Source organism: Culex pipiens, chromosome 3 (assembly GCF_016801865.2).
Source record: "Culex pipiens pallens isolate TS chromosome 3, TS_CPP_V2, whole genome shotgun sequence".
Taxonomy (NCBI): domain Eukaryota; kingdom Metazoa; phylum Arthropoda; class Insecta; order Diptera; family Culicidae; genus Culex; species Culex pipiens.
Window position 1 is genome coordinate 113,861,459 of NC_068939.1, and position 13,630 is coordinate 113,875,088.

Here is a 13,630-nt window from a genome sequence, read left to right on the forward strand (position 1 = left end):
ACAACAATATTTGCAATGAGTAATCCTTACAATTCATGCTTATCGAGCTTGTTGTTAAGCTATTTAGTTATTAACAAACGTAAAATTTGATACAATGTCACCCCGTGGCTCAAAGTCACCCCATTTTAATTATTTGTATGCAATCTAGTCTTCCTAGACTCAAAATTGCCTAATGTAGGAGTTTTTAAAAAATATTTAGATATAAACTTGTAAATAATGTACTTAAGCCACTTAACTACGGCTTAATCCGGCTAAGTCAGTTCCGTAAATCGTTTTATATCATTCTGCTACATGTAAATACAATTTAAAACCATGACCAGTAACGTTTTAGAGTTAAAACATTGAAACTTTGAAGTTTTCCTACGCATTTTACATGCGATTTCCCCTTAATATCAACTAAAAATACTAAAACTGACCGTATCGGAAATTTCTGCCGGCAAATATTTTGAAACTTGGCCCAGAGGTGCAGAATGGTCCCAGAAACCATGTCCAATCATTGGTTTGGGTGGAAATTTTTTCTACATAATAACGGTCTGTGGGGGACCCGTGGTTGATTCATCGATTAACAGCATTGGTTCTTAACTAAATTTGTTAGTACGACAGCGACGCAATGGCAGAATTGGCTTCTTTGGTCATAGGGAAGGTAAACAATAAAAATGCACGAAATCAGCCGATTTCGTAAAGAATCTCTCATATTATTTTGATTTCATATGCATACACTGCCCATGTTCGCATAAATGTCCCATATGCAAAAATAGCAAGCTGGGAAAAACGCATTTGAAGTTTGTCCCATACATAAGGCTACGTGTTAAGTTTTCGCGAAAAAACTGGATTCACTCCTGATTTCTAGAACAAAGTACTGGATGTTATAGGCTCTTTTGAAAGAGCACACGATTTTGAATCAAACTGCATCATTAACTCAAAAGTGATGAAAATGCATATGGGACATTTATGCGACCAGGGGCAGTACATCGGTTATGTTTTTTTCAAGGTACAGTCCAGACTCGATTATTCAAGGCCTTCGGATAATCTAGTCTGGACTAGAGGTGGGCAAAACTGTTTTTTTTTTAGGAGCCGCTCATTTTCGCTCTTTTTCAAAATTTGGATGAAAAGGTTTTTTTAAGAATCGTGTGATTTTATAAGTTATTTCACATTGGACTTTTACAAATTATTTGATAAAAAAAATAAAACTGAAAACGAGAAGATGCCCTTGAAAACCATAGGTCTTGGCGGTCTCTATGTCAAGATTTCTACTCGAACCTAAACATTCGAGTAATTGAATGGCATCCAAACTTAAATCTAGGATGTTGGAAAAATTGCTATTAATTTAAAAATTGCGTTTATTTCAGCAAGAATTGAACTTATGCTGATATATTATTTGGAGAAAACATTCTGTGAACTCTTTTCTACTTTCTGATTAAATCGATAAAGTCTACAAACGCTAAAGTTCAATCGGACAAAAGTATTTTTTTTTTTCAAAATCTCTTAACAATTCAGTAGATAGTTGGTAATATTTTACAAATTATGCAGTTGCAATGCTCAAATTTGTATTCCGGTGATACTTTAATGTACAATCAGTTGAAAGTGATTTTTTTTTCATGTTATTTAAAAAATCATTTACTTTTGGGGTTATTTTTTATAAGCATTGAAATATTTGAAATTGCATTTTCAATTCTCAAAAAACAAATGTAATACTACTTTTTTTTGAAATTCCGGTTCTTTCAAAAGACCGAAGTTTTAAAAAGAACCGCGGTTCTTTTTTTGTGAGCCACGGTTCTTTCGCTCTTTTTAGTTAAGGGGTTACATACATGTAGAAAATCACAAAATTTCATATTACAGAAAATTTATTAAATCCACTTTAAAGATGATTTTCAATCACTCCTGAAAGTTTCATGAAGATATTTCATGATTTAACTGAGTTGGAGACGATTCAAGCTCAGAATTTTGCCATGCGCAAAGCCAACTGTCTAACTTTCTGAGCGTTTTTCTCTGAACACCAAGTTGATTTACGGGTGCCACGATATCTCGAGATGGGATGGACCAAATCGGCTGAAACTTTGAGTGAAGTCCGATTTTGAAATTTTGAATTTTCAAAAAATATAAAAATTTAAAAACTGGTGATTTTTTATATGAAAAACAGAAAAATATTTTTATCTTTTTTTGAAATAAACTTATTGAAAATCTGCTTTCGTCATGCACACGGAACCGGTTTAACGAGTCTTCACCAAAATTTTGAGCCGATTTGGTCAATGCAATGTTGAGATATCGTGGCACCCGTTTTTTTAAACAGCAAGCATCAAATAGCTATATCTCGGCTATGATACAACCAAATGTCTTGAAATTTGTTTAAATAATAGATGAAAATGTATATTTCAATGCCATGAAAACAGATTTTGAAAAAAGTTTAAGTTTTGCTCAAATCAACCTCTGACATGTTTGCTGATTTACATGTATTTAACCCCTTAACCGGCTCTTTGAGCGGCTCGCATTTTTTTTGCTCAACTCTAGTCTGGACTGGTAATTGAATTTAGTCCCGATCATTTTGTTCAAATCTTGTATTTATTCAAGTATCTATTTCAATGGTTTAGTAATACTAAACATGTATAAACTACGCTTCACATAAAACATTCCCGTGAGTTCGCCGAATAGGTCCTAATCCAAATAAACTTTCGCACCTAATGTTCGCTCAGCTTAAAATGGCAATGACTAATTGCTTCTGGAAGATTAAAACTAATTACAATATTTCCTTTTACGTTGCATCCAAAGTAATTTATCGCTCCAGAAAACAGACTCAGCCACAAAACCACAAAAGAGAAGGGTGAAGCTGGAAATCAGATTATACCATAAAATCACCACCTTTTTCTAGCGAACGAAAATAACAAAGTTTGAATTAAAAAGCTCCTGGCGGAAGATCCGTCCCACTCATTTTGGCCGACGTTGTTCCGCCAGGCAAGGCCGGGAGGGTGGAAACGACACTTTAATACTCTCGCCCTTTTCCCACCCTGGTTCTGAATGGGTTGGTTAAGGACGCAAGAGGGAAGATTAGTCAACTGAACTGTGAAAGTTGCAGGCGCAGGCCAACCAACTCGAAAGCTCACATGAAACCAGGAAAGGGAGGGGGGAAATGCACTGCTGCTGGTGCTGCTCGGATTGCACCCGGTCTGCTGGAAATGGCAGATACAGCTAGAGACAGTCGGCAAAAACTTTTCCTTCTAATACCACCAGTAAATTCTAACAAATTCACATTGATCCCGGATTCTTGGCGCTATAGCGAGGACGTGAGGACGGTGAATGGTTAGGGGAAGGTTTGAAATTACGATCGTTTTAATTTAATTCAAAATTGCAATTTCAAAAATAAATTCAAAATTGAAAAAATTAAAGATAATTTAGAAAGATATAGGTTTCCGCAGTCCCGAGAGATTATAGTTCCGACTCGATTTTATGATGTTCGTTTATCTAAAATGCTTCATCTTGAAGGAATTGCTCACTACGTAATTCTCCACCGACCCCAAACAGAGAAACCTCCAGCCACACTGTGGCTCCAGTTCGGAGTAGCAACTCAGTGACGATGAGCCCCTGAAAGACCACGGAACAAGTTGCAGCTGCGATTTTAAAAAGCAAAACGATGTATCGAAACTTGGCTGGGCTGCTCCCCGCCATCACACGGAAAAGTTTCCCGCCCGAGAATGAACTGCGAATGGTTCCGCTCGAAACTCAGCCCGGGCACTGTTGTTGCCGACGGTGTCGGACTGTGCGGATAGCCAGCTTTGTCCCGGAACTTTTACCGCACTATCAATTTCCACGCGCGGATCCGTGGTGTCGTTGGTCACCGCGTCAACCCGGTGGTCACCGTGGCCACTTCACTTTTTATCCCCCCGGGTGGACCGTCGCTGTTGGCTCGATTGTCGCCCTGATTGTTGTCAGTTAATGGTCCGCCCCGAAATGGCGGGGGCTCCGAGCACAGCGCACCCACGCCTGTGACGAGAAGTGACACTTTTGGCGTACGATACGCACCCGGAGTCACGGGAGTCACGTGTTATCTGGGTGCTCGGCGGAGTGCGACGATAGACAGTTGGAGATAAGAAGTGGGAAATTGATTAGAACGGATATTCATCGCATTTTGGAGCGAAAAGTGACTGTGAGATGAAAGAAACGCTGCTTCAAGAGCAGTTGTTTGATTGACAGATTCAATTTGAATGTCCTGTTTTAATCTTTGAATGGGGAAATGGAAGATTTTTCAATTGCGATGTTCAATTTGAATGTAAATTAAAGTCATATCCCGAGCAGGTGGAAATAAATGAAAAAGTTCAAGTTCTGTTATTGTCAGGCGGTCAGAATTTGTTATTAAAACACTTAGACTAGCTGTTATAATAACACAAAATAATAACAGAGATGTGTTCGAAAAATAACTCATTCTGTTATAAAAAATAATTAAATGAAAATCCAATAACAGAGAAAAAAAGTTGCCGCAACTCAATCAAAATTTTCCCATGGTGTTAACCAGATTAAGCAAAATAATAACAAATTGGGCAAGGGCGCTTAGAATTTTTTGAAACAAATTATTGATGTCCTTGGGAGGTATATCAATAATTACAAAAATCTTTTTTTTAATTTAATAAGAGTTTTGGTATAAAGACAAGTGGTTCAAGGCCAAAATAATGTCATTGACAAACAATTTCCCGAAGTTCTAGCCATATTTAGCAAAAATAAAATATTAACAAATTGGGTTATGGAAAATTGGTAAAAATTATCCAAAGTTCAACTAAAATTCAACAACATAAAAAACAAATTTGGTTATGACTACTGGTTGTTTTCTTTAAGTTGGAATATCACACGAATCCATGTGCCATAACTTGAGTTGTTATTGTCTTCCTCTTTAGCATTCTCTCATAAGATCTGTTCAATAACAATTTTTACCCTTTGTTTTGGAAATGTTACTATTTTTTATGACAAAATAAGATATTTTAACAGAACTTATTATTGAAATGACCTCCGTTTTTTTATTCCCATCTGCTCGGGATGTTTACTCGATTTGAATTCACAAATCGTAACTTGTGATGCTATTTTGAGACACGTCTGATGTAAAAAGATAGGACGTGTCACAAGATAGCACACAAACGATGAAATTATAACAAAACCATATCAGATTGAGATTTAATCAACAATTTTGAAGTAAAAAAAGTGTTTTTATTCATCGAAAGGCTGAGAGAAAATTGCAATTTCTCAGCCAAAACTACATTTCTGCTAACGAATTTCACAAGATGTTCTAAAACAACTTTTCTCCTACGTTGTCTTTGTAAACGTCTTAAAACACCTTAAAATACAATTTTCTTAAACATGTTAAAATCAAATGAAGCGTACGGGGTAGAGCATTCAATTTCCCGTAGTAGCAAAAATCCTGGGAAACAGGATTTTTATAGCAAATTTTCTGGGAAATCCTGAAAATCCCGTGAAATTCAAATTCATTGCAGATTATTCTAATCGTTGTTCTGATTAATACGGTAAACGAGAAAAATCTTATGCTAAATTAACCCTCTTTTCCCCGTGGTTACTTCAAATAAACAAAACTTTGAACTGAAATTTCTAGGAACTAAGACCATTTTAATCGTGCTCTAAAATGCAGGTATTCATGTAAAATGTATGCTAACATCTCCCCAAAATTCAATTTGGTCAAGAACAAGCAAAATAACAGGGCAAAATTTAAACAAAAATTATTAAATATTTGGTCAATTACTAAGATTTGTATTCGAATGCTCGTAATAATTAGCAAAGCCATTTTTCTACATAAAAAAAAAACGATACAACTTAAGCCTTGAACAAGTGCCCTGTGAAGGTTCCTCTTTTGCCATTTTGATAGCCACCTGGGTATGTCAGCACCTAAATATTGAGATGAGATTTATATAAAAAAGTCAAAGCTATCTTTTTTTAAACCAGAGTAACCATCAGATTTCGATTCTAAAATTTCCGGTTTTTTCACGGTTTTTACTCGATACCAAAAAAAATCCCAGATTTTTTACGCCAATTTACAATACAAATAACTTTGAAAAATCTTTTCCACGGCCCTAAGAGTAAAAAAGGACTCAAATCTGACATTTATTATTTTTATCAAAAGAGTGGATCATCAATTAAAAATAAATAATAAATTTATGAAAAAAATACAAATTTTAAAAGCAATTTGTCTGTAACGATTCAAAATAAAATAACCATATGATTTTTTTTAATATTTTCGAAATTTGGTTCTAACTTTTGAATTTGTCCATTCTTGGAGAAGTGAGGATTTAAGAAAAATCAAAATTAAAAAAAAACTAGCATAAAAATAAAGCACAAAATTTCACAATTGAATCAAATTTATTCTTGAATGTAGAGCAGTTATCTATGGAATCGGTATTTTTTCTTAATTTTTTTTTGTATTTTTTAATCCAGCTGAAACTTTTTTGGTGCCTTCGGTGTGCCCAACGAAGCCATTTTGCATCATTAGTTTTGTTCATATCATTTTCCATACATGGAATTTTCTCTAATCCATATAAATGTAATTGTCTCTTAAATGTAAAGTGAAAATGTTCTAATAAACGTGTTTAAAAAAATACAAATTTGGCAGTTGTCCATACAAAACTGATACTTGAAAATTCAAAAATCTGTATCTTATGAAGGAATTTTTTGATCGATTTGGTGTATTCGGCAAAGTTGTAGATATGGATATGGACTACACTGAAAAAAATGATACACGGTAGAACTTTTTTTTGTGATTTTTAATTTAAGTTTTTGTCACTAAAACTTGATTTGCAAAAAAACACTATTTTAAATTTTCTTTATTTTCTGATATGTTTTAGAGGACATTAAATGCCAACTTTTCAGAAATTTCCAGAATGGGCAAAAAATCTTTGACCGAGTTATAACTTTTTGAATCAATACAGATTTTTTCAAAAAATCGAAAAATTGGTCGCAAATTTTTATCTTTTTTGTGAAATTTTGATAAAGTGCACCGTTTTCAAGTTATAGCCATTTTTAGGTAACTTTTTTGAAAATAGTAGCAGTTATTCATTTTTTGAAATAAGTGCCCATGTTTGCCAATTTTTGTTAAAAATATTTTTGAAAAGCTGAGAAAATTCTCTATTATTTGCTCATTTGAATTTTGTTGATACGACCCTTAGTTGCTGAGATATTGCCATGCAAAGGTTTAAAAACAGGAAAATTGATGTTTTCTTAGTCTCACCCAAACAACCCACCATTTTCTAATGTCGATATCTGATAATATATGAAACATTCGTGGAATTCTTTTCGAAAACAATATTTTCAAAAATTCAAAATCCAGACTAACATTTCAAAAGGGCGTAATGAAGAATGTTTGAATGTTTGGAAAAATTACATGAACGAACTAATGATGCAAAATGGCGTCTTTGGGCATTCTGAAGGCACCAAAAAAGTTTCAGCCGGATTAAAAAATACAAAAATAATCGAATGATCGAAATCTCAGAGAATTGCTCTGTATGTGATTTTTCATGAGTATACCGTATTTTTTAATCCGTTGTTGGATCACTAGATTGATTGGTTTGTAGATTTTTTTAAAATAGATTTTATTTATCAACTTGCGTTCGTTCTATTTTTATGTATTCGTTCAAACCTGGGCAACATTCTGAAATGAACTATTCAAACCTGTTTTTTTTTGTTTTAGAATTTTTTCATAAATAATTTCAATTTTTGTTTTGCTGAATTGAATGTTTAATAAGAGCAGTTAAACAAATGTTACCCTTAAACTGACTATTTTATTATTTTCGTTATTTTTAAAGAAAAAAATGTTTGTGAGTCATTGCAAAACTCATAAGACATCTGAGAATGCAAAGATTAATACTATTGAATTACTATGGAAACATTGTCTTCAAGGGAAATAGTTTGAAACTCAAAAAGTCCTTCGTTTGGCAATCATTGAAGTAAAACTACAATTAATAATATGGATATTTGCCCAACAGCTATTCCCAGTTTTTAATGCTTCAGATATTGAGATTTTTTAAAATAACCCTCAGTGCACTTTCAAAACACCGAAGCCAATAAGTGGAGAAAATGTATACCTTCATTTGGATTTCGGTAATTTTCGAGAAACATTTTTCCAGAAGTTCTGATACGGAGCATCATGTACCACAACATTTAAGCAAAATTCAATAAAACATTGGGACAAAATGCGACGATTTTCACTTGACACAGATTTATTGCAGCGTCAAAGATTCATTTTGCCTTGACTAACTTAATTAAATTCAATTTGCATTCATATTTGTACAGAATCCCAAAGATTATACCAACAAACTGTACCATTACCATTACATGCTCTTTACTTAAAAAAAAAACTATATGACAGACTTGATTTTTCAGTCTCAAAAATATTTTTACCGGAAAGCTCGTCCAATTTCCCATAAGTTAGCCTTTGACAGCTTTTCAATTGGATGCATGGGCTCACAGATATAAGCTTAATTACATTACTCATTACTGAAAACAGAACATTTTTTTCAGTGTAGTAGAAATCTGGAAGGTAAATCATCCTACGTAAATATTAAAACGAGTCAAATTGAAAAGCTGTCAAAGGCAAACTTATGGGAAATTGGACGAGCTTTCCGGTAAAAATATTTTCGAGACTGAAAAATCAAGTCTGTCATATAGAAAATGCCAAAAACCACCAAAAAAGCTGTTTTTTCAACATTTTTATTTTTAAAACCGCTGTAACTTCGCAAGGATTGAACTTGGGACAATGGTCAATATGGAGACTTTTATGTAAAATTGTCTGTAGAATCGATTCCCACTATCGGTTTTTGAAAATTTTGACGTTTAGACCACTTTTCAAAAACACAGTTTTAGTAAATGATTTTTGTATTTTTTTAGGAGAGACATACCATCCTACATTTTTCGTGAGTCTTTTTGTCACTTTTTAGGCTATTTCCTCAAAAATTTTGAACGAAAAAAAATCGTGACTTCACCTTAAAATTTAACTTTTAAACATAAAAATTGAAAAATCCCATAGAAGTGGCGTGTATTTTTCTTTCAGTGTATTTTTTTCAGAAAGCCCGTCCAATTTCCTACAAGTTTGTCTTTGACCACTTTTTGGTACGATGCAACGCCTTCGAGATACAGTCATTTTTAAATTACAGAATACAAAAAATATCTAAATAACTTACGCCCTTCTCAAATGATATTTTCGAGTACAATTGGCTCCGTATACACAAAAATGGCTTATATACGCCTAAGATAACATGTATACAAAGTTTCATTGAAATCGGAGAGGGTCGGGTACAAAAGTACCAGAAAAATTCCTGATTTGAGATGGAATTGCTCCATATAAAAACAAAAATAGATCAAAACAAACGATTTTTAGTTTCAAGCACAACTCAAGCTTGTCAGTTTTTATTTTTATACTGAGCTTCAAATTTCTTTGAATTGTTTACCAAAAAACATAATCTATCCTGTAACTTGAAAATCAAGGGATGCAATATCCAAGTTGCGCTGACTAAAAAATCAAGTTCTGCTTGAAATGTTGACACGTCTTTTGATGGCTCAAAATTTAGCCAAGATAAGTCAGGTTTATTTTTGAAAAAGCACGACAACAAACAAACAAAAGCTGCAAGTTTTAATGAAATGACTCTAGCAAAACTCACTCACAAACGTTTAAAAAAACTTCAATAATCGAACCTTTATTTCTTTTTTATTATAGTTTTAAGGCCAACTGGTCACAATACTCTTCATTCCCAGCTGGTGGGACGAAACAATGTTTACTATTCCTACAAATGACATGGGGTGAGAACAAAATCCATCATGCATGTTACATAAAGAACATAAAATATAATTTCATGTAACGCTTTCAACCCCCACCTCCTCATCGCGTTCCAACCGTGCCCACAAAAAGTGCTGCCCAAACATTGTTACCACGCAGCAATGCACTTGTCGCTAATAGCCCCGATAAAAACGACATAATTAATTAAGTAATGTGCATTCATTACCGCGAGGCCACGCTCCAGGGCTGGTTCCCGACCCAAGCTCGACATGTGCGGGGGTGGTGTGGAATATTTTAGCACCTGTTTTCATGGCCCCTCGTAAAAAAAAGCTGGCCTCGAGGCCATTGAAGGTGAAATTGCGTGTGTGTTCCATTCTAACTCTTTTGTTCCCGGGGAAAACTTTTGTGCATATGGTGTGTGCCCTTCGTAGAGCCAGGTCAGTCGTTAGTGTCTACATAGCAGCACCCACAGAATTAGGCGTTACACTTTTCCGGGAGTTGGCGGAAAATAATGGAGACATCAAATTTTATGTTCCGATGCGCGACGACTTTTCGAGCTCACCTTCGTATTGGTAGTGATTTTCATGAGGGGGAGGCAATTTTCCACCCTATTGAGCACTCTTTTTCTAAAAGTGCTAACCGTTTGTATCAGGAACACTTGAAAAATTGAAATTATTCTGAAGCAACACGGGAAAAATGCGAATTATAAACCAGTTTCCTTTCATCAGATCAGAGATTCGACAAGTCGGTGCATTCCAGCCAACTAATAACTAATTAGGGAATAGTTTAAAGCAGGGCTGTGGAGTCGGAGTCGGAGTCGGAGCCGGAGTCGGTGGAGTCGGGTCTTTTTGGAGACCTGGAGTCGGAGTCGGAGTCGGAGTCGTCAAAACTCGAATAGCTGGAGTCGGAGTCGGAGTTGGAGTCGGCTAAATTTTATGAGCTGGAGTCGGAGTCGGAGCCGGAGTCGCCAATTTCTGATAAACCCGGAGTCGGAGCTGGAGTCGGAGTTATCTCAAATTCAATAAAATTTATGAACTTTTTTATTGTTCAGTTTTTTTTGTTATAATGCAAATTAATTTACAAAACTTTTAAATGCCTTTTTTTTAAACCTCGTATTGTTTTTTTCCGTTATTTTATATGTTGATTCAAGAGATTTATCAGATGCCACTATGATTCACTATGATCAGTAAATGATAAATTTCCCCTAATTTACCCATGTTTGTAGTTTCATAACTCATAAAATTATAAATAATTAAGGTTGTGCAGGCATTTTTATTAATATTCAGTTGATGCTTGACTCTCTCCTTTTGCTTCTTTCAATTCAATTCAATAAGTACTTAATATTTTTGAAACATTGTTAAGATTGACCATTAAACTATCAACTATTAGGTATATCAATCTATTACTTGGAACTCAACAGGCTCATTTTGTATATTAATAAAAAAAACCAAAGGGTCGTGTTGTAAATATTTGAAACTGACAGAATATATCAAAAATAAGTTGCAACTAATTTTGAAATCATTATTGAAAATATTAGATATATCGATTTCCTTAATGCTTACTATTTCTCTACAAAAATCTGAAAGTGTGGATCCATAAAAACATCGTTGAACAAATCTAACAAATATTTCTTTTCAAATGTCATTAACCGGGGTAACATTGATAAAACTTGATTTTTTCAAATTATTATAATAAAAAATCCCAATATTCTAAGAGCAGAATCCAATTTTCAATTCAATTCAATTCAATTGGTGTTAATTAGAATTTATTAGAATTTAACAGTTCTGCTCTAGGATGTTACATTTGCAATTCAGAGATTTTGAGAACCTTTCAACTGAGATCAATTCATAAGCCTTTACAGGGAGAGTACATGTTTCTAAGTTTAGATTTTGCTAGCTGCGTGCTCTTTTAGGGAAAATAAATTTGGAGAAAAAATCCTAAGAATCCAATTTTACTTCTTGAGGTACTCTGATTTTGCAAAATCGGGGCCGGCATTTACAAAGCGGATTCAGTAGCAGTTTCATTCTCAACTTAATGTTAACATGTTAAGGTTAATGTTAACATTCCATAGGTCGCCTCCCTAAGGTGTCGTGATAAGGTCCAGTTTGTGACGATACACTACCTTCCCTTTTACTAAGCAATCGATTCCAGAAGGGAAAAGATCACCAGTTGTGTTGGTCCGAGCCGGGATTTGAACCCCGATCTACCGCTTACGAGGTGGAAGCGTTACCACTGGGCTACGTGGCTCGGTCATGTGCAGAGCAGAACATGTGAGTGATGTTATTATTACTTCTCATTTCATTTAATTTATTTCGTTGTTTAATCATTACTTGTGTAAGTTATTTTAAGCTGAGATGTGGACTACCTTTGAACAGCTGATTAATTCAAAGTTGGGAACAGAGTTTGAGGGTGCTTAAAGAATCGACTATGTCTACTGAAGGAAAGTTACAAAATAACCTTTAAAATAGCTAATAGGTGGGGGATAGCTAGAGGAATGGAGATTTTATTTAAACATTTTTTATGATATTCTTAAAACTCTTAATATTCTTAAGCTGGAGTCGGAGTCGGAGTCAACCATTTGTTAAAAGCTGGAGTCGGAGTCGGAGTCGGAGTCGGCCAGAGATGGCAGGCCGGAGTCGGAGTCGGAGTCGGAGTCGTATGAACCTGAATGCCGGAGCCGGAGTCGGAGTCGGAGTCGGCTTAACTTAGAAAGCCGGAGTCGGAGTCGGAGTCGGAGTCGTCTAAATCATGACCCGACTCCGCAGCCCTGGTTTAAAGCCACAAAGCAAAACACAAACCAAACCCGTTGCAATTCCTTTGGCCAGCCAGGTTCGGCATCATCCAGCCAGTAAAAACTGCGGCCACATTTCGCCACAAACCGACTTGGCCCTTTTTCGTTTTTTTTCGGTTCCGCCACAGGAAGACGGCAAGCTCAAATGGCACGTAAAAACGTGAACCGGGAAAAGGTAATTACGTTTGTTTTAGTTCGTGCATGAACTTCAATGGCCACCCCCTCTTCCACATTGAGCCAGCCCAGTCACGATACTTTTACGGATTTTCCGGCGCTTTCCAAATTGCTTTCAGAGCTGTGTTTTTTTTTTCTTCCTTTGCTGCATTCAGTTTATTTGCTTTCTGCTCAATCTGCGCAACAGTTTTCAATTACTCGCCAAAATCTGTGAAAAATGTGATTACGGTTTAATGCTGGCCACCTCCCACCGCCGTCCGTGCCATACGACCCCCCACAAGCTGGTATTCTGGAACGACAAGGATGAACCCGATGCACAGTGGTTCAAAAGGCTGTTTTGACGAACTTAATTGATTAGAGCAAAAAGTAAGCATTTTCGTGCTTTGACATGTTCTACAACTTTGTTCAGCGTTGTCATGGCCTACTTTTGATGAAATTTGTTTTTCAAAATACTCATCACAGTAGGCTATGGAATTTCTAACTTTTGACTGTTAAGAGATAGAGCTTTGGTGTCTTCGGCAAAGTTGTAGGGCTGAAAATTTCCACAAACTTTGTCGAAGACGCCAAAGCTCTATCTTTGCGTTGAATACCAGTTTTGGAACCTTTTCCATAAATCCCTGCCAAAAACCAATTTTTTGACTAAAACTATGTGGAACTTTGATTTTTGACGATTACAATGTTCAGAAGAGTTGTCAGTAATATCAAAACAAACAACTTTGTCGAAGACGCCAAATTGATAGGAGCTATATGTGATAAGTTATAGTAAGATTTGGTGATAATTTAGCTAGTTTTCGAGCTCGGTATACAAAGCCTCGGGCAAATTTGGGCAAAAACCCATACAATGGGCTTCAAGTATGACTATTCCACTACAAAATGTCGGGTGAATCATTCGTCCGAAGGTTTACGGTCAT